This window comes from Lepidochelys kempii, chromosome 1 (assembly GCF_965140265.1).
Source record: "Lepidochelys kempii isolate rLepKem1 chromosome 1, rLepKem1.hap2, whole genome shotgun sequence".
Taxonomy (NCBI): Eukaryota; Metazoa; Chordata; order Testudines; family Cheloniidae; genus Lepidochelys; species Lepidochelys kempii.
Window position 1 is genome coordinate 313,026,995 of NC_133256.1, and position 19,587 is coordinate 313,046,581.

Here is a 19,587-nt window from a genome sequence, read left to right on the forward strand (position 1 = left end):
TTTGCTGGAACAGGGTTAATGGTGGCTTAAAGAATTTGTAACAGTCTTCTGAGCAATCTGAGTACAAAATTCATTTCAGAAGAAGAGACTCCCTTATGACTGTCTGTCTATCTAGTGCCAAATCACAGTATCATCTAAGCATTCTATCAACACTTTATCTAGTGGCTGATACAGAAGAAACAGCTAGCTATTTGTACTAGATGCTTTCTAGACAGATCTGAAACAGCCCCAATACTGGAAATAGCATCTTACCTTAAAAGGCTTTGCAACTTTTTCTGGTTTTATCAGGTAAACTCCACTTTCAGCATTAGGATTTTCAGCAAATATTTCTGTGCAATCACATCCTTTAACTGAAAAAAATTACAGGGTTTTTTTTTTTGAGGGGTGGGGAGGGATTGATTTTGTTTGTTTTTAAAGCTGAATGAAGTGTCTGAGGTGGGAAAGGGTGCTATATACTAGCATTTTTATTACACCTGGTCAAAAAATGTCCATTGAAACTTTTCTTTGACAGAACATGGCTTTTGATGGAAATTTTTGCCAAAAAATTGCTTGCATACAAAATGTTCTATTTTTCCATAGAAAAATTGCATATTTGTAGGGCAGGGGAAGATAACTATTATGAAAGCCAAAATATTTTGAAGAAAAATTTCAGCAAAAATGAGCGTTTGTTTTCATCAACAATTTTCACGGGAGAAAAAATCATTTCCTGTCCAAATCTGAAAACCAGACTACTTATTTTATGTGCCTTGGCGAAATGTTTCAAACATGGTTTATGTGTCAAACTCCACTAGAAAAGCCAACATTTCTTTTGGTTGAGGAGTTTGAAATTTACTGCCCTTGGAACTCTTCCAGTCCCACCAATCTTAAGGCTTGATGCAAGAAGCCATTGAAGGACTTCCATTAATTTCACGGGGCCTTGGATAAGGCCTTTAGAACACCCAGTTTTCACTGCTGTGGGCACTATGGAAATAAGTAATAATAATTTATGTAAGATCCATAAATAGAAAAAGAAAGACGCAAAGTTATATTTTGGCAGTGCTGCCATTCTTAAATTTAACATTACCATTGCTCTTGATGTCTGAAATTATTTTAGCTTATCACATTCTCTATGCAAATATATTTATTTATCTTTGTACTGGTAGCTGATTAATATCTGAATTAATAATGGATTAGTGGCTAAAATATTTACTCAACTTCTATCATATCATTAGCAGCCTCTGCGGTCATCACCTGCAAAGAGATTGCATAGTGTTTATTTTACACTAAGCTATAACACTAGTGGTACAATGCATAGAAGTTTTGCGTAACTCAACAATACAAACAGATGAAAACTAAAAGAATTCCTCCTTTTAAAAGGATTTCTAAGAGAAGGAAGAGCTCTGTAAATGAAACATTCACCATCTACTTTTAAGATTTAATATATGAGAGAGACAAGCTGGGTGAGGTAAAATCTTTTATTGGACCAGCTTCTGTTGATGAGTGAGACAAGCTTTCGAGCTACACAGAGCTCTTCTTCAGGTCTGGGAAAAGTAATCAGGGTTTCCAGACCTGAACAAGAGCTCTGTGCAGCAAAAAAGCTTGTCTGATCCACCAACAGAAGTTGGTCCATTAAAAGACATTACCTCACACACCTTGTCTCTCTCATATCTTGGGACCACTATGGATACAATACTGCAAACATTTAATATATGAAGTATTTTTAATCCACACCCACTCATTGTGGCACTCTGTTCCCCTTTAGTGGTGGCTGGGCCAAACATAGAGGCTCATGAGCCTGTTACAGCCTGGACTAATAGACTTGGCTCTCTTACCTTAGGCTGCAGCGACTCATGCTTAAAGTTCTAGAGGGTCAATGTTCAACCCCCACTGGCAATGACCCATCCAAGGGAAGGCAGTACCAGGTTGATGAACATCTGTATGTGGCCCACCCACCACTGGGTTACAGATCATCACTTGACACACAAAGTGGCTGCTTGGTCCAATGAACATGGGATTAGCCTGGGAGGCAGGAAAGCTGATTTCTCTACACGACCACAAGACTTGAGAAAGCCACTTAACCTCTAAGCGTTTCAGTTTCCCCATCTGCACAATGACGATTATAATGCTTACTCACCTTTTGTAAAGCTATTTGAAATCTGTGGATGAAAAGTACTATTTAAGTACTAAATATTGTTCTGATCTGTTATTAAAATGTAAAATTCACTCTCTAAGTCAGTATCAAAACATAAAAGCATGAAATAAGTCAGCTTGATTGGTCAGTGAAAACTCCAATTTTCATCAATTTGGGCCAATAAACTTGTGTTTCTTTTTATGCGTATACTGAAGTAATGGTATATCTCACCTTTGCACTTGCTTGCTGAAAGTACAGGCTTAATAAGACTATTGCAATGCTGTTTAATCAGCCAAGAAAATTCAGTTTCATAACTGAAACAGAAAAAATTTAGAGAAATAAATTCAAACTGTTGTGTTCCTTTAGCTAAGAAGAGCAGGGAACAGTGATCTCTACCATCCTAGCAGAGGATTAGCCACTGCACAACATGATAGTGGGCTAAATTCATCCATGGTGTTAGTTATTTAAGTCAATGGGGCTCCTTTTGAACCACTGCTTTTATTACTGACCATTTAATGTAAGAACCTATTGCAAAGGAGGTGATTAGTAACATTTATTCCAGAAAATTATATACCTGCAACAAATACTAGTCTTAATGGCACTGCATGTTTTCAGTTAAATTTCATTTATTGTTGTCGCAATTACAGGGCTAGCTGCACCTCTGTCCCCCTCCTGGTCTGAGTGCATCCCCTCAGGTGTCAGGTCTCATGCCTTTACCTGTCCTGGGGTGGAATCCCACAATTCTCCTACTCTTAGACCAGGTCCTGGACTACCATAACCTGTGTGTCAGCCATTCCTAGCTGCAGCTCAAACTGGGCTCAGCACCTGTGGTTCTTCCCTTCCAGAGACTATGTCCAGTGACAAGACCGCCTTCTTAAAAACCATGTCTACCTTACCTAATGGATCACCATTCCCTGACTGTGATCTATGCAGCTCTAACTTCTTCACCCCCCAGTTTGTATCTGTGCCTGGTTTCCCAAACATCTAAGCCCCTCCCTTAAGATAGAGTCTCTGTTTAAAGTGTCAGAGGTCTTTTGTGCTTCTGAGTTTCTGGTCTTGGCCATCGTCATCAAAACCGGTTTTGTAGGTTGGCTGGAGCCGGAGGTAAAATTATCAGAGCGAACATATCCGGCTGACTCGTAACAATTCTCATATGTTTGCTGAGAGATGGCTTATCTTTTTGCTCCCTGCTTACTTTTCCCAACAGGCCCCTATTAAACTAATCCAATATATTGATACAATAAACATTCCAATAACAAGGCCAACTTAGAGTATTTATAAATTATTACAGAACAGCTCGAAATCCATCACAACTATACATATAGCAACAGGACCTGGGTGCTATACAGTGCAAGAAACATGAACATATCGCACTCCCACAATCTGCAGCCCAGATGTATGTCGCAAGCAGCACTGCCCACCGTTCAGCTCTGCCCTCACCCTGCCTAACGCATCCCACTAACCAGAACCAGAAATACAAATGATGGAAGAATAGAAACAAACCCAAGAGCAATTCAAGGAAAAGCCGGAGGGAACAAAAACCCTTGCAGCGTGACCAGATTGAGGCTCTGGCTCAGAACACAGCCAGAATTAGCAAGGCCCAGGACAAGCTATGGAAATGAGTCCAGAATAGCCCCAAGGGACAATGACGGTTGTTGGCAAAATAGACATGGGAAAGTGAGCTCAAAACCTTACTCCCTCCTGCAAATCTCACCTCTCCCAGCTCCCCCCAGCTGCCCCCTATAAATCACTCTCCCACCCCCACATCAGTCAGTTGCAGAAATCTGCCCTTTATCCCTTCTACCCCCAGGGGAGTGGAGCAGGACAGAAATAACTTTCCCAGGGACCTGGTGGGGCATGGTGCCAGGAAATGTTCTCTCTCCTTCCTGAAGGAGAGCTGGCATTGGAGGGAGGGGCCAGGGGTCCGTAGGAACTTAAATCTCAACATTTTGGCCATTGCATTTAATTAATATGGCATCTCTGATTTTTAGGAGGTGAAGTAGCAGCATCTCCAGTTACGGATGAGGAGCTGAGGAGCCTTTATCCATAAGGAATTGGCCTGATTTTCAAAAGTCCTGAGCACACACAAATCCCATTACAGTCAGTCTGAGCTGTAGGTGCCCCTCTCCTTTGGGAATCAGGCCATTTACATTTAGACACAAATATGAATTTAGGACTCCAACTCTAAACACCTTATTTTGAAAGTGTTGGGAATTATCACTGCCAGCCCAGCTCCCCCTCAGCCCTCCGCCTTCCTGCCAGCCCAGCTCCCCCTCCCCACTGTGCCTGCCTGCCCGCCCAGCTTCCCCTCCCCACTGTGCCTGCCTGCCAGCCCAACTCCCCCTCACCGCTCTGCCTGCCTGCCAGCCCAGCTCCCCCTCACTCGCCCTGCCTGCCAGCCCAGCTACCCATCACCACTCTGCCTGCCTGCCAGCCCAGCTCCCCCTCACCCACTGTGCCAGCCCATCTCCCCCTCATCCACCCTCCCTGCCTGCTAGCCCAGCATCCCCTTGCCCCCGCACCCACCCTGCCAGCCCAGCTCCCCCTCACCCACTCTGCCAGTCCAGCTCGCCCTCATCCATCCATCCTCCCTGCCAGCCCAACTCCCCCTCAGCCCTCTGCCTTCCTGCCAGCCCAGCTCCCCTTCACCTGCCCTGCCAGCCCAGGTGTCCCTCACCCATCCTGCCTGCCATAGAACCAATATATGCAGTTTTATCTTGCTATCCATGTTCCGTATTGGGAAAAGTGTAAGAAGCAGGTTACGCAGGCTGGTTCTGTTAATCCACTCTGGCACACACAGACATTGGCAGTCTGTGTGCCAATGCACCTATAAATGTAAACTCAGCTGTAACTCCACCTGCAACAGCAGCAGCAGCTTCCTTACCTACTGTGTTCAACAGAGCATGTCCTCTGCTTCACTGAGAGAATGATGAGAGCAACAGCGCTCTGGGTGAAAGGGACGCCCGGGAGGAAGAATGTAGCCAGGTGGCAGAGTGGAGGCCAACTCTCTCCTCCACCGAGAGGATGAACCATTGCCTCTCACCTGGAGGTGGGAAACAGAGGTAGGAAGGGGAAGGCCTGAGCCTTGATTACCTGGTGCTCCAATTGTAGGCACAAGTGCGGGGAGAAGCAGTTTATCTGAAACATATTAAATAATTGTACAGGCTTAGCCTGACCATGGTGAGCCTGACCCAAAGCCCCTGAAGGAAATGCCGACGTTGCCATTGGTTTCACTGGGCTATGGATCAGGCCCAGAATGAGCAGAGCTCCTGCCTGTCAGAGTCTAGACATTTGTGGTCGTATTTTCAAGATGTTTCATTCTTTGATATGGCACAGTAGGGTTATAGCACAGGTGGTGCCTAGCCCAGGCCCACAGATGCATGGAAGCTGTCACTAGGGATCTTTGGGGAGGTCGACTGGGGACTCGCTTTGTAACACCATTGAAATACACTGCAGGAATTGAAACAAACTAATAATGTCCAGGAAGGAATGTACCAGGGTGACACACTATGATTGTGACCTAACTCGGGGAAGGCATGTCCACAGTGAGCACACACAAACACACACACCCACACGAATGATAGGATCTGCCATATTTAAAGAGAACAAAGGTCTGGTTAGTTCAAAATTCTGTCTCTCGTGGTGATCTGTTTTAAATGGCGGTTTAGATGCGGGCAAAAAACAAACCAAGCACACACCCTAAAAAACCTGGACAACTGTACAGTATTTTTCATCCTGGCCCCAGCAGGTGGTCAGGTTATGCTCTGCAGCATGACATATTACCACTCCTTTGCCACTCTATTGAGTGCACCTGCCTTCTCATCTAATGTGCAGGGCCAATTGAGTACATATTATGTAGAGCTGTAGTCTGACTGCCTGAACTTAAGCATTGGAACAGTATTGCCACAGGGTGAAATTCCAACAGCCAGCTAACCCCTTTTGAGGCGGATACGTTGCGTGCCATGCAGTTTACTATGTTCTGGATCTTTCAGAAGAGACCTTGAAAAGCAAGCGCTGTACAGTCAACAAAGATTGAGCTGAGTTAGATAATAGTTAGAGTTAGATAAAAACAAGCAACTGGTCAAAAATAAAAATAAGTGGCTGTATACAAATATGAGCTGCTTAAAAGAAAAAGCGGTGAATTAGACTGCCTTGTAATGGATAAAGCCTTTGATAATATAGGTATGACTGAAAGATGGTGTCATGATGCCATGACAGATGTGGAGCTGATATGTACTCATGTTATGAGTACTGAGATGTAACCTTTTTATGAACACTGTATGTGATCTGGTCAGCAACGGGAAGTTGTGGTATAGTGACTCAGACTATCCTGTATAACTATCACTCTAACTTACTAGAGGGCTGTGAGAAGAGCAAACAGGAAGGCAATAAAATCAATCTACCTGAGGACACCCCAAAACACGCTTGACAGACAATGGGTCAAGCTGTTAGCTTCAAGACTCCTGTCTCTGGTCACTAATAAGTAGGGTGACCACCTGTCCCTTATTTTAAGGGACAGTCCCTTATTGCATTGATTTGTCCCTTCCTTAGGGGGACCAGCTGTCCCTTACTTTAAGATGTATTGAAATGTATTAAAACTAGTATGTACCATTTTAAACATTATATTGAAGCTTATGGTAATTGCATTGTATACCTGAGGGCAGTAGAAATGTACACTCGAGAGAAAAATACATGATGTGTTAAGGGAAATGGTTTTTCCCTAAAAATAAAGAAGCAGTAGTTTTCATGTTTTTTCTTTCCAACGAAGGAGGTCACCCTACAAATAAGTTGCAAGCTTCACTTTGCCAAAGCTCTGCAGCTAGAGCTCAAAACGCTAACAAGTTAAAAAGCCTTTCTCAAGGGCAAAAAGGGTACACTTGTCAACAGCTGTCTAGGGAGACAGGCTGCCAAGAGGAACTCTGCAGATGGAGTCCACGTGGTAGGGCCTTTCCCCCTCCAGGGAATGGTAAACCTGAAGGGGAAAGATAGACAAGCATAAAGGCTAGTTTATTGTTTTTAAGATGTTTTCTCTGAAATGCTTTTGTTCTAAATTCGCTTTAAGGAGCCTGTTTGGTTACTGATTACCACTGTCATTGCTTCCAGAGGGAACAGAGCTGCAGGCACTAACGATAAGTCAGGCCTGCTGAGGTAAATCACAGTTGATATACAGGGGACTAAAACTCAGAGCTCAGTCTGAGAGTGGAAGAACTGTGTTACTTCACCCCAAGAGACAGCTGGAGGCCTGAGACCTACTAGAGGCAATGCACTCAAAGAGACCAGGAGGGGGAGTCAGAGGTGCGTTAAACTGACAGCCACAGACCAATGGGATACTGTAATACCTGGTTACAAGACAGACTATCCCAGAGAGGTGAGGGAGTACTGCCATATCTAAAGGATTCCATAGATACCAGTGAGATAAACATTCTGACTGGAGAGGAACACACAGTTGAATCTATGTGGATACAAATCTCAAGCTGTAGGGATGTAAATATAGACACAGGGTTTATAGTACTGGCCTGTGGATCAAAAAAAGAAGAAAAAAAAAGGAAATTGTGTGCTCAGTGTTGAGAAAGTGGCAAAAAATTGTTTCTCTAAACTTTGTCCCATCTGACCAGTTTCTGTGTGGGTAGCTGAAGTCCTCCATTATTATCACATTATTAGAGGTTGCTGCCTCTCTGATCTCTAAGTGCTTTCTTCTTGAAACAGCTAATTCTAGCTCACACAACAGGCGAGACTATGCTCCTTAGTTTTAGGTAACAAGGGGCGATAATTCAAGAAGTAACAGTGGCTGAGGTCCAGATCCTTAAATGTATTTAGGAGCTTGTCTGCCTCTTTACATGCCTAAGTCCACCAGTTAGGCTCCACTGAAATTTTCAAAGCCACCACTCAGCTGCCACCTGACCCCCATAAACACCTATGTCCCCTAGGTGCCTACATTTCCACCAGTTGGCATTTTACTGCTACCCAATAGCTAATAACCTAGCTCAAGCTGAGGCCTGGAAGCAGGCTTTTATAAGCTAGATGGGGAATGCCTATCTCACTCTCAGGGCCCACTCCTGTAAGTGTGCGCTGAGCATACCTATGATGCTTGGGGAATCTGGCTAGGCATAGCTTATGAATTCTGTTTGATACAGGGGGCTCTTTAAGTGTATCTGTGTCAGACTGCAGACTCCATTTTCAATGTGAGGCTTACTGCCTTGTCTGTTGTCCTTTTACCTCCATGTTGGACTGAAATTCCATTGGCTGGTGGCCCAGGGATAACATGAGTGGGTCATTAAGCTTTGATGGTCAGCTATTCAAATAGAAACCACTACATTTGGCAAAGAGTTTGGCTGCCCCTGAGAAGAATCGGTCTGCCCAGGATGGATGGTAATCAAGCAACAGATCACCCGGTGAAGGACATTGATCACTGGATGATGAGGCTGAACAGTGTCACCTGAAAAATGGGACAGGAGATTATAAAAGACACGGTCTCTCACCAGCCATTTGGGAGAAGCGACCAGAAGAAGCTTGGTGATGAGTGGAAGGGCATTGACTGCAGTGGTCAAAGGGAGAGAACCTGCATGATTCTGAAAAGCCATGTGCAGCAAGGGAAACCCAAACTCTGCAGAGGACTCTGCCCAAGCCCCGAGAACTCTCTGGAGTGGTGAGGAAGCCGAGGCAGGGAAACATGTAGAGGTGTGTTTATTATTTTGTTGACCTCTGTGCTAAGTAAAGAGTAATTGTGCTTAGAATCCTGTGCAAAGGTTATTTGTGTGGCTGTCAGCTTTCACTGTTATGTGCCCTGGAGAGTTAAACTGTAAACCCAGAGTGCCCAGGATGGGGAATCCTGAGAAACGGTGTGCTTAAGCTACAGGAGAGTGTGAGGGGTCTTCACTAGTCCCAGGGACTAGGCTGTTGGATTCTGGGGGTTCTCAGCACTCAGAAGGGGTTGCTTGGCAGATGATCAGCACCCTGAGATTGTGCTTAGAGACCCCAGCCAGGGGAAGTACTTGGATTCTGTTCAGACTCAGGAGGCTGACAGCACATGGGGCCCAGTGAGATGGGCCCCCAACACAACAGCCTTGTAAGTGTCTAACCAGGGTTGTGTGTGTGTGTGTGTGTCAATGTCTAAGATCTGATGTCCATCAGACTCTGCAGCAGGAGGGCTGGATGCAGGCCACAAAGCGGTGGGAGGATGCCATTAGTGAACGGGACAGGTGCAACTCCCTGGGCAAGGCTGATGCAGGAAAAAAACATTTGTCAACAGATTTTTGAGCCTTTGGCCAGTGAAATGTCCAAGGAGTGGGAAGCCGGCTTGTCTAGCTGGACGATTCCTTGGGATTCTGCTGAACCTGTGCTCACCCTGTCTGGGCAAGAGGACACTCCCAGCTGCTGAACAGAAAGCAGCAGCAATGCTGGGGACTCCCTTTCTGGCTGGACAGTCTTGGCAGTTTATTTATTTCATTCCTGGCTCCCCACCAGGAGGCTGGCTGCCCCACCCTACCCTTGGGCTGTTGGCTCCCCACTCCCCACCGGGAGCATGGCAGCCGCCCGGGCTCTCCACTCCCCGCCGGCAGCCATGGGCCACATTTAATGGAGGCTGAGAGAGGCTAAGCCTCCCAAAAACCTCATGCTACTGGGGGGAGGCAGTGGTGGAGCAGCGAGCAAGGGCGAGGCCACACCTGGAAAAGGCGGGGCAGGGGGCACAGGCAGCAGCTTCACCCACCGCCCATGAGCAGATCCTTGGTGCAGCTGGGCCCCCAGAGGGGAGTGGGGAGCCTCATTGTAGCCGGGCTCCAAACAGGGAGCTGGGCGCAGGGAGCACAGGCAGCAGCCTGGCTGGAAGAGGGGACCCCAGGCTCTAGATGGAAACTCGCACCCCCAGCTATGAGTGGCTTTCTTGTCAATTTCACAGCTCCAGCATGGAACCATGAAATTAAGAAGAATGACAGCCAACAGCCAATGTAAGTAACCTGCAGTGTCTACACAGACACTGCATTGACCTAACTACACCAACATAAGCCCTATACCTCTTGTGGCGGTGGAGTTATGATGTCAGTGTAGCAGGGCACTTACATCCGCGGGAGAAGGCACTGTACACTGACATTAGGTGGCTATAAGCTACCTTACATCAACCTCACTGTAGTGTAGACCAGGCCCCAGTATTGTCTCTTGAAGTTGTTCCATTGGGGCTACTTGCTTAAAGAGGCATTGGGCCAAAGAGCGTGCGAGACTGACACTATAGTCTAGTGGTTAGGGCACTGAGATGGGACACCCATGGTCCACTCCCCTATGCTCCAATGCCTCGTCAATCAGTTATAAAAAGTGGAACAGCTTCAACAGGTGAGATTGAGGGAACCCACGTCAGAATATCTCATTGCCCAATGGTTAGAGTGCTCTGGAAAGTTGGGAGATCCCGTGTTCAAATCCTTTCTCTCCCTCAGGCAGAGGTGGGACTTGAACCCAGGTCTTCGACATCCCAGGTGACTGTGCTGCCCACTGGGCTAAAAGTTAGAATGTGGGTAGTTCATGTGCCTCCTGCTGGATTTTGAATGGTGCTTAGGCGAGTAGGTGCGCTCTGAGCCAACCTACCAGGTCCAGCAGGCAATGTAAGGTGGGACTGTCTATCTTCCCCCAGTTTATGGGCTGCGCTGGGGCGTAAGCATCCAGCGTGACCCTAGGACTAGAATGACGTAGCAGTGCACATGCCTGGAGGCAGACACGTAGGCACCTATGCAACTTTTATCTTGAAAATTTAGGCACCAAATGAGTTTAGCTGCCTAAAGAGTTAGACAGCAGACAAGTTGGCGTGTTGGGGATCTCAGTGAAGCCTAAAACTGGGACGTAGATGCTTACATTTGAGATTTAGGTGCCTCAGCCCCTTTGTGGTGCTGGGCCTTACTGCAGATTGAGGTGTGCAATATTTCCCTTCAAGTTGATTTTCTTCTAAAACGTGAATCAAAGGCTTGACTAGCAAAAAATGCCCAGTCTGGAATTTCATTAAAAATCTTGCTGTTGGCTAACAACAAACCCACCATGATGGAGTTGCTGACATGAAACTGCTGAGTGTCCCATTCCAAGGTACAGCACAGTGGCTCAAGGCACTCCCTGCCTGCCCCCAGCTTTATGGCTATTGAGATGAAAATGTGACTGCTGGTCCTGTATCATTGACATGTTGGCAATACTGCCCCTGAGATAAAGGGTGCATGGTGTTAACAGTAGCTCACATACTGAGGCATAAAGCACAAAACCTTGTGGTTCTCCAGGCTGAAGGGGAAGCCTTCATTTATTCCACAAATGGAGGGGTAGGTAAAGAGCCTAAATGCTGCAAATGCAAATTTCAGCTTTGCTAGCATTTGACTCATATTATTATGTGTAAATTGGCACAGAGCCGGGCAAGCTACCACCACCAGAGGAAACATTTTGTGCTTGAACATTTATTGTCCACAGAGAGCCCTGATCGCCTCATTCCCCAGGCAGGGCTATGCAAGCAAAATGATTTTTAAAAGGTCTTGTGTCAGGGTTTTATAAACCTAAAAGCCAGCACCTCTTAAAGACTGATTTCCAGGGGTCAAGTTTCCTGGACCTCTTCATAGTTTTCTGCTTGTAATTACTCTATAGGTGGAGGAGGAAAGCAGGTGGTTATGGACAGTGGTGAGCTGGAGCCGGTTCGCACCGGTTCACTAGAACCGGTTGTTAAATTTAGAAGCCCTTTTCGAAGCAGTTGTCCCGTGAGGGCTGGAGCACCCAAGGGGAAAATTTGGTGGGTGCAGAGCACGCACCGGCAGCTCCCCACCCCACACCCGGCCCCAGCTCACCTCTGCTCCACCTCCTCCCCTGAATGCGCCGCCCTGCTCTGCTTCTCTGCCCCTCCCCCCCGCACCCCGGCTTCCCGCGAATCAGCTGTTTGCACGAGAAGCCTGGGAGGGCTGAGAAGCAGGCGGTGGCTTCGCGCTCAGGCCCAGGGAGGCGGAGGCAGAGTGGAAGGGGGCACGCAGGGGAACTGCTCCCCGCCCCAGCTCACCTCCGCCTCCCTGGGCCTGAGCGTGAAGCCACTGATTCGCGGGAAGCAGGGTGGGAAGGGCGGAGAAGCAGAGCGGGGTGGTGCATTCAGGGGAAGACGCAGAGGCAGCGCAGAGGTGAGCTGAGACCGGGCGTGGGGTGGGGAGCTGCTGGTGGGTGCTCTGCACCCACCAAATTTTCCCCGTGGGTGTTCCAGCCCCAGAGCACCCAGGGAGTCGGTGCCTAAGGCGCCACTTTTGATGTGATCAGTGGGGGGAGTGACCACTCCCCCTGCTGCCCCCCTAGCTATGCTTCCCCGCCCCTAGGAGCCAGAGGGACCTACTAGATGCTTCCTGGGAGCTGCCCCAGGTAAGCACCGCTGGGACTCCCCAGCTCACCCCCCAGCAGGTCCCTCTGGCTCTTATGGGCGGAGTGGACACCCGCTACAGTGGCCCACGAGACCCTCCTGCCTAGTTCTGGGGGCAGTCAGAGGACAGGGGAGGGGGGTGGATGGGGCAGGGGTCCGGGGGTGGGTGCGTCAAGGAACGCGGGGGGTTGGACTCCCTCGTGAGGTGAGGAGGGAACTGGTTGTTAAGGTTTTGGCAGCTTATCACTGGTTATGGACCTACGTTAGCAGGATGGTAGGAAAGCAGGGATCTTACTTCCTGTACGGCTATAAGGCAGGTGAAAAGGGAACCTTGATCTTTGGAAGGATGTGGGCAAGGGATAGAGGAGACCTGCTATGGGGCTAGTATGGGATCATGCTATTTGATCCTTGAATGGATTTTTAGGTGTTGCATTGCCTAACTTGTAGGCACCCTGCCACCCAGTGGAACCTGAGTTAGGCACCCACAACTGTGGGTTAGGCACCCAGGCTCCCCATACAATGAATGGGGAGACTTGGGCACATGAGAATGGAATTCATGGAAGCCAGCAAGCCAAGCAGGGAGCTGCTTAAGCAAGTCAGTAGGAAATACTGGGGAGAGGGATGGGGCCTAAGCTCTGCCCCTCAAATGGAGAGGGGGTGGGGTGTGCCCAGTGGTCAGCACAGTCATCTCAGAGGTGGGAGACCCACATTCAAATCATCACTCTGCCTAACATAGAGCCAAGACTTGAATCCAACTCTCCCAGGTGACTGCACTAGGCTATAGAGAGACTATAGCAGGGGTTCTCAAACTGGGCATTGGGACCCCTTGGGGGTCACAAGGTTATTATATGGGGGGTTACTGGGCATCGGGACCCCTTGGGGGTCACAAGGTTGTTACAAAGCTGTCAGCCTCCACCCCAAACCTCACTTTGCCTCCAGCATTTATAATGGTGTTAAATATGTAAAGAAGTGTTTTTAATTCAAAAGCAGGTTGGTGGGGGTCACACAGAGGCTTGCTATGTGAAAGGGGTCACCAGTACAGCAGTGAGAACCACTGGACTATAGGCTACTGGCTATGATGGGTGTGTGTATGTCTCTCTCTCACCTTCCTTGCCCCTGGTTTTTCAGAGTAGGGTAGGGCAGGGTTACCTAAGTGGCTGACCTGGCTGTCACCAGTCTAACTCTAGGAGAAGATTCATGGCAGAGAATCCTTAGTGAAGGTGACATCGAGTGGCCCAGATCCATGCTAGTTAGGTTTCTAATTATCTTTGAGGATTTGGCCATAAGCTCCACCCTGGCTAGCTTCTGTGAGTCCCTTGCTTACATGCCTAACTCTCCCCATAAAATGCACAGGGAATCCAGGCATCTAACTCAGGCCTCAGAGTAGCAGCTGTGTTAGTCTGTATTCGCAAAAAGAAAAGGAGTACTTGTGGCATCTTAGAGACTAACAAATTTATTTGAGCATAAGCAGCTGTAGCTCACGAAAGCTTATGCTCAAATAAATTTGTTAGTCTCTAAGATGCCACAAGTACTCCTTTTCTTTTAACTCAGGCCTGTAAGTTCCAGGGTTTAGGTGTTGCATTGTTCAAGTACCTCTGTGGATTTAGTTTCCTATCAATCTGGAGATGAAAAGTCATTTTTAGATAGTGTCAATATCTGGTCATCCAAGCTTAGGAGCCTGAGGCTTAGCAATGCTTTGACAAATGGGAACTTCTTGGCTAGTTCTTCAAAGTGTTTCTCCTTTCTGACCTGCACGCTGGGTTCAACATGAGGCAGATGCTCTTCATCTAAGACGGTGGTTCTCAACTCCGGGCTGGTTTGTTTACCTGCTGCGTCCGCAGGTTCGGCCGACTGTGGCTCCCACTGGCCGCGGTTCGCCACTCCAGGCCAATGGGGCCTGTGGGAAACAGCACGGGCCGAGGGATGTGCTGGCTGCCCTTCCCGCAGCCCCCATTGGCCTGGAGCGGCGAACTGCGGCCAGTGGGAGCTGCAATCGGCCGAACCTGCGGACGCGGCAGGTAGATAAACCAGCCCGGCGAGCCAGGGGCTTTCCCTGAACAAGAGATGGACCAGAGTTGAGAACCACTGATCTAAGAGCTCATTTCTTCTAGGCCTTCTGACATCGAGCAGTAGTGGTGGTTGCATCATCTGCAAATGATGCACATTGGTTATCATTGACATTGGTGGCAGCTAAGTCCCTGGCATCTCCTGGTCTCTCCCAGCTGTCATCATGATGACGAGCATATCAATTATGTTAATTTAGAAGCCACTTCTGAATGTCAGGTTGCTCCACTCACACACTTCCTGTGAATGCTTTAGAGCAGTGGTTTTCAAACTGTGGGTCGCGACTCATGCTGGGTTGCAGAATGTAAGGCACTGGGTCACGGGTGCTCTGATCAGCACCGCCGACAGGGCCATTAAAGGTCCCGTTGGCAGTGCTGCCTGGCTAAGGCAGGCTAGTCTTTACCTGTTCTTAAGAATGTAAGAATGGCCACACTGTGTCAGACTAAAGTCCATCCAGCCCAGTATTCTGTCTTCCGACAGTGGCCAATGCCAGGTGCCCCAGAGGGAGCGAACCTAACAGGTAATGATCTCGTGATCGACCTCCTGCCATCCATCGCCACACTCTTGACAAACAGAGGCTAGGGACACCATTCCTTACCCATCCTGGCTAATAGCCATTAATGGACTTAACCTCCATGAATTTATCCTGTTCTCTTTTAAACCCTGTTATAGTCTTAGCCTTCACAACCTCCTCAGGCAAGGAGTTCCACAGGTTGACTGTACGCTGAGTGAAGAAAAACTTCCTTTTATTTGTTTTAAACCTGCTACCCGTTAATTTTATTTAGTGGCCCCTAGTTCCTATATTATGGGAACAAGTAAACAACTTTTCCTTATTCACTTTCTCCAACAGCAGACAGCAGCAGGTCCCACTCCTAGGTGGGGGGGGGGGCGGAGCACGAGGCTCCACGCACTGCCCCTGCCCCAAACACTGGCTCCATATTCCAACTGGTCACTTCCCATCCAATGGGCACTGGGGAGGGGTGAAGGGCAGTGCCCGCGGGTGAGAGCCATGTGGAGCTGCTTGGTGCCTCTGCCTAGGAGCCAGACCTGCTGCTGGCCGCTTCTGGGGTGTAGCGCGATCCGTGGTGCCAGGACACACAGGAAGCCTGCCTCTGCACCCCTGCTGCACTACTGACCTGGAGCCGCCTGAAGTAAGCCTGTGCCCCAACCCCCTGCCTCAGCCCAGGGCCCCTTTCTGCACCCCAAACCCCCTGCCCCAGCCCTGAGCCCCTCCCACACCCCAAACCCCTTATCCCCAGCTCTGTTGGGTCACAGGCATCAACAATTTTCTTCAGCTGGGTCGCCAGAAAAAAAGTTTTAAATCCACTGCTTTAGAGCCTTCCAACACACTTCTTTTCCTTCCTCTGCAACCTACTTCCCTGACATGCCCTAGGCACTCCTCCAAGCCTCCCTTCCTTGCACCTACGTTCATTCTTACGATTCTGGCATTGAGATCGTGACTGGCATTTGCTGGGGAAGCCCACATGGGGGACTGGAGTTGTGGGGGAATGAATATACATTAAAGAAGTTGCACTAAAGGTGGGTGCCTCACAAAAATAGGCATGCACAGGAAGAGTAGAATAATCAGGAAGCAGGAGTTTCTTGGAGAAATGTGTTTCTACAGCAGCACCTCTGGAGAACCAGGTCATAACTAGCTTTCCCTCTTACTTCTCCATAAAGGCATGATGGAGCAGGCCAGCTCATGCATGTTTAGTAACTGATGGCATTTAGTAACTGATGGCAGAAGTTACAACTGTAGCAAACAGCGTGACTGGCCAAACCTCCATTCATGCATTATTTTCAGTCTCAAGTTGCCCTTTCTTCTTGCTAGAACACTCTGCTCCACGGCAGATTTCAAATTTCAAGCGGAGACTTCCAGCCTTGGCCCCTGAGCTGCTGGAATCTCTGCACCTGCTTCAGCTCCTGTATGGAGAAGTTGGGGGAGATAATAGTGCATGCATCTTATTCTAAAATCCTCAGAAGGCAATATAAAAGTATTCATATTTTTAATCTTCTAGCAATGAGCTAGGTACTACTGTAAATACAGCTACTTCTAAAGAAACCAAGCACACTGTAATAAAGAGTGCAATAGCAGGCCAGCAATTTAAAGCATTAACAAGGAAGGCAAAATTGCAGCTTTATCTCATGGTACACTTTTTTTTTTAAAGAGTAAGATATGAACACTTTTTAAACTGTACACAAGTAAACATGAATTAATGGCAAAACAGGCAGCTGTAAATTTACAAGCTTATGAATAGAGATTGGTGGTTACATCTTATTCAATCATGAGAGCAACACACCACTGGCTTTATGCTACTGGAAGAATTCAGAGACTTGCCCTGTCTTACATTTCTCATTTGAAAGCTCTGCAAGCTGCTACAAGGTTATATCTACTCAGGAGTAGCTCAGATAGGTGCCAAAGTGCTTTTGAAAATCCCAACAGGCACCTAAATAGCTTTTAAAAATCCAGCACTGAACTTAATCTCCTGGGTCCAAGTCCTGCCTTAATATAAAGCCCCATATCCAAAGTCAAGCACTGAGAGACTCCAATAGTCTCAAATAAATTCTTAATAGAAATATTTGTTTTTCATGCTACAGGTGGTCATGGCACTTCAATTTATCTTAACATTCTTCCTGAATGCCTTCACCTGTTGGAAGAATTTAGTCCAAAGGGGAAAATGATTTGTGATAGACTGACACAGATTCACATGAACGTACCACATCACCTTGGTCTAAAAATTTTCTTCTTTTGGTCTGAATCTGGTCTAACAGAAGTGAGAGTTGATCTGATTTAGAAAGAATCTGAATCAATTGAAGGCAGATCACTGTTTTTTCAAACTTTAGTCAACAGGGCTTTTGCAACACTCCTCACAGTGCTAGCAGCTTTCCCCTTCCCTTTCTGGGGTGATATTTACATGGTATTGACTCACTCTGTTAAACAAAACAAGCTTGGTTGCATGGTCTGTTTTCAGTGCCCTCAAATTCACATATGGAGTGTTAATCCCGGTTGGCAGTCGTTTCACTCACAAAGCCAGCAACTGAGAGAGAACTCACTTGTACAAAGATGAATTCTTTCTAAAAGCAAGGTAAGTTGTACCTGCTAGTATTTCTCAGATCCGCATGTCTACGACAGCCACTCTGTCCTTTGACTACATCATACCACCATTGGTCTGATACATGTACAAGTAGACATGTTTGGATTTATTTTTTCAAAGAAAGCCAACACAAAAGCACCTCTTAAGACATACTTTTAATATGTGGCATTCTGTCAATGTCAGTCTGAATAGTAGTTTATGAAGCCTTATGTATTAATGTGTTATGTAATAAACTCTTTGGTATTCTTCTTCCACAGGTAGAGAAACAGTGTGATTGTTTAAACTGCTTTATTTCCAAGCTTGTCAGCATTTGAGGAAGATGTTAGAGTAGGACAGAGCAATCCTAATGAACAATAAAGTTTTTTCTATGTGACTATTATACTGGGAGAGGTGTTGCCATGGTACATTTGAATGTCCCTAAAATCAGTTTCCAATATACAGTATACCCCCTGCTTGATTTTTCTGACTGACAGATGTATTATTTGAAATGCTCAAAACCAGTTTGTGACAGAACGTGGGTATCCTCCTAATTTCTGAGCAAAGAAAGGCACAAGATTTCAATTTTACTTTTTGGTTCCATACTTTGATTAGTTTTTGCTGAGAAGGCAAAAGCTGATCAATCCAGGGAGGCTGGTTACTCTTAACAATACTAAGATGAAGCCTTGTACAGTAATTGATAAAGCACACTTTAAAAGTTTTTGCACTCCTAGTGGAAGCAGCATGGCTAACCCTTAAAATAATAAAGCACAAAGGTACCACTTGAACACATTCTATTCTATGTAACAGTGTGACTGACACTAGGAACGTACTATCCAAGTGAGTAAATATTTTGACTGTTTTGGATCTGCTGGCAACTTCTTTCAACCAGTAGCAGCTCCCTGGAGAGACTGCAATATTGCTTTCTTTTAATGTGAATTTAGATCACATTGGTTGTCATTTTAAAATTGATCTTTGATGCATATTGCCTTAAGTTGTGGTTTCCCCATATGACATTGAGAAGTACACAGCACCATGTACTATACAAGAGTGGGTTGCTGAGAAACACTTAAGGGATGATAGTGACAAACGGTGTGGAAGATTAATCTTTTTTGGTCAGTATCGCAGAAAAAAAAAGTGAAACTGGAATACTGGCCAAGGATAACTATTTAGAAACAAGTTTGCTTTACAGGGTTTGGGCTGTCAAAATCCATAACTAATACTCTTAGAAATTGTGAGTAAGATTCACAAAGTTACTCTTCCATTATTTTTGCAGAGTCCAAAAGAAATAATGAGATTTCATTCATTGTATAAGCTTCCTGCCTGAAGCAGTCTTAGTACAGGTCATAAGCCTACCCAAAAGAATTATAAACAAAGCAGAAGTTTCCAGCGTTCTTTACTGGTATGTGATGTGATCCATGGGGATATGTCTACACTGCAATAAAAAACCCACAGCACCAAGTCTCAGAGCCCAGGACAGCAGACTCAGGCTCACAGGGCTAAAAACTGCAGTCTAGATGGTTGGGCTCAGGCTGGAGCCCAGAGTCTGAGACCCCAAGCCTGAGACAGCTGACCCAGACAGCTGCAGCTATGCATCTCTGACTGCAGTGTAGATGTACCCATTATAGTCAGAGAAAGAGCTCAGCATTATTTCAATGCCCAAATCGGGAGAACCCCAAAACAGTCTGAGCTGGCTAAACCACAGAGAAAGCTTAAGGTACATAAGCTACTGCTAAGGGTTTGTTTGAGTACCCAAATTATCCCCACTGCTGATACTACAGCCATCTCTTTTTCCCACAGCACACTTATCTTTATTCAATTTCTTTTCCTTTGTCCCTGATGATAATCATGCAAACCAAGTTTAAAAACAAAAAACTTAAATCCAACCTCCACTTAAAAATATAAAATGCTATAATTTAAAAAAATAATAATGCTTTAAACTACTGCCCTCTAGACTAAAAAACTGAATTAAGGTGACTGAAGTGGCTTAG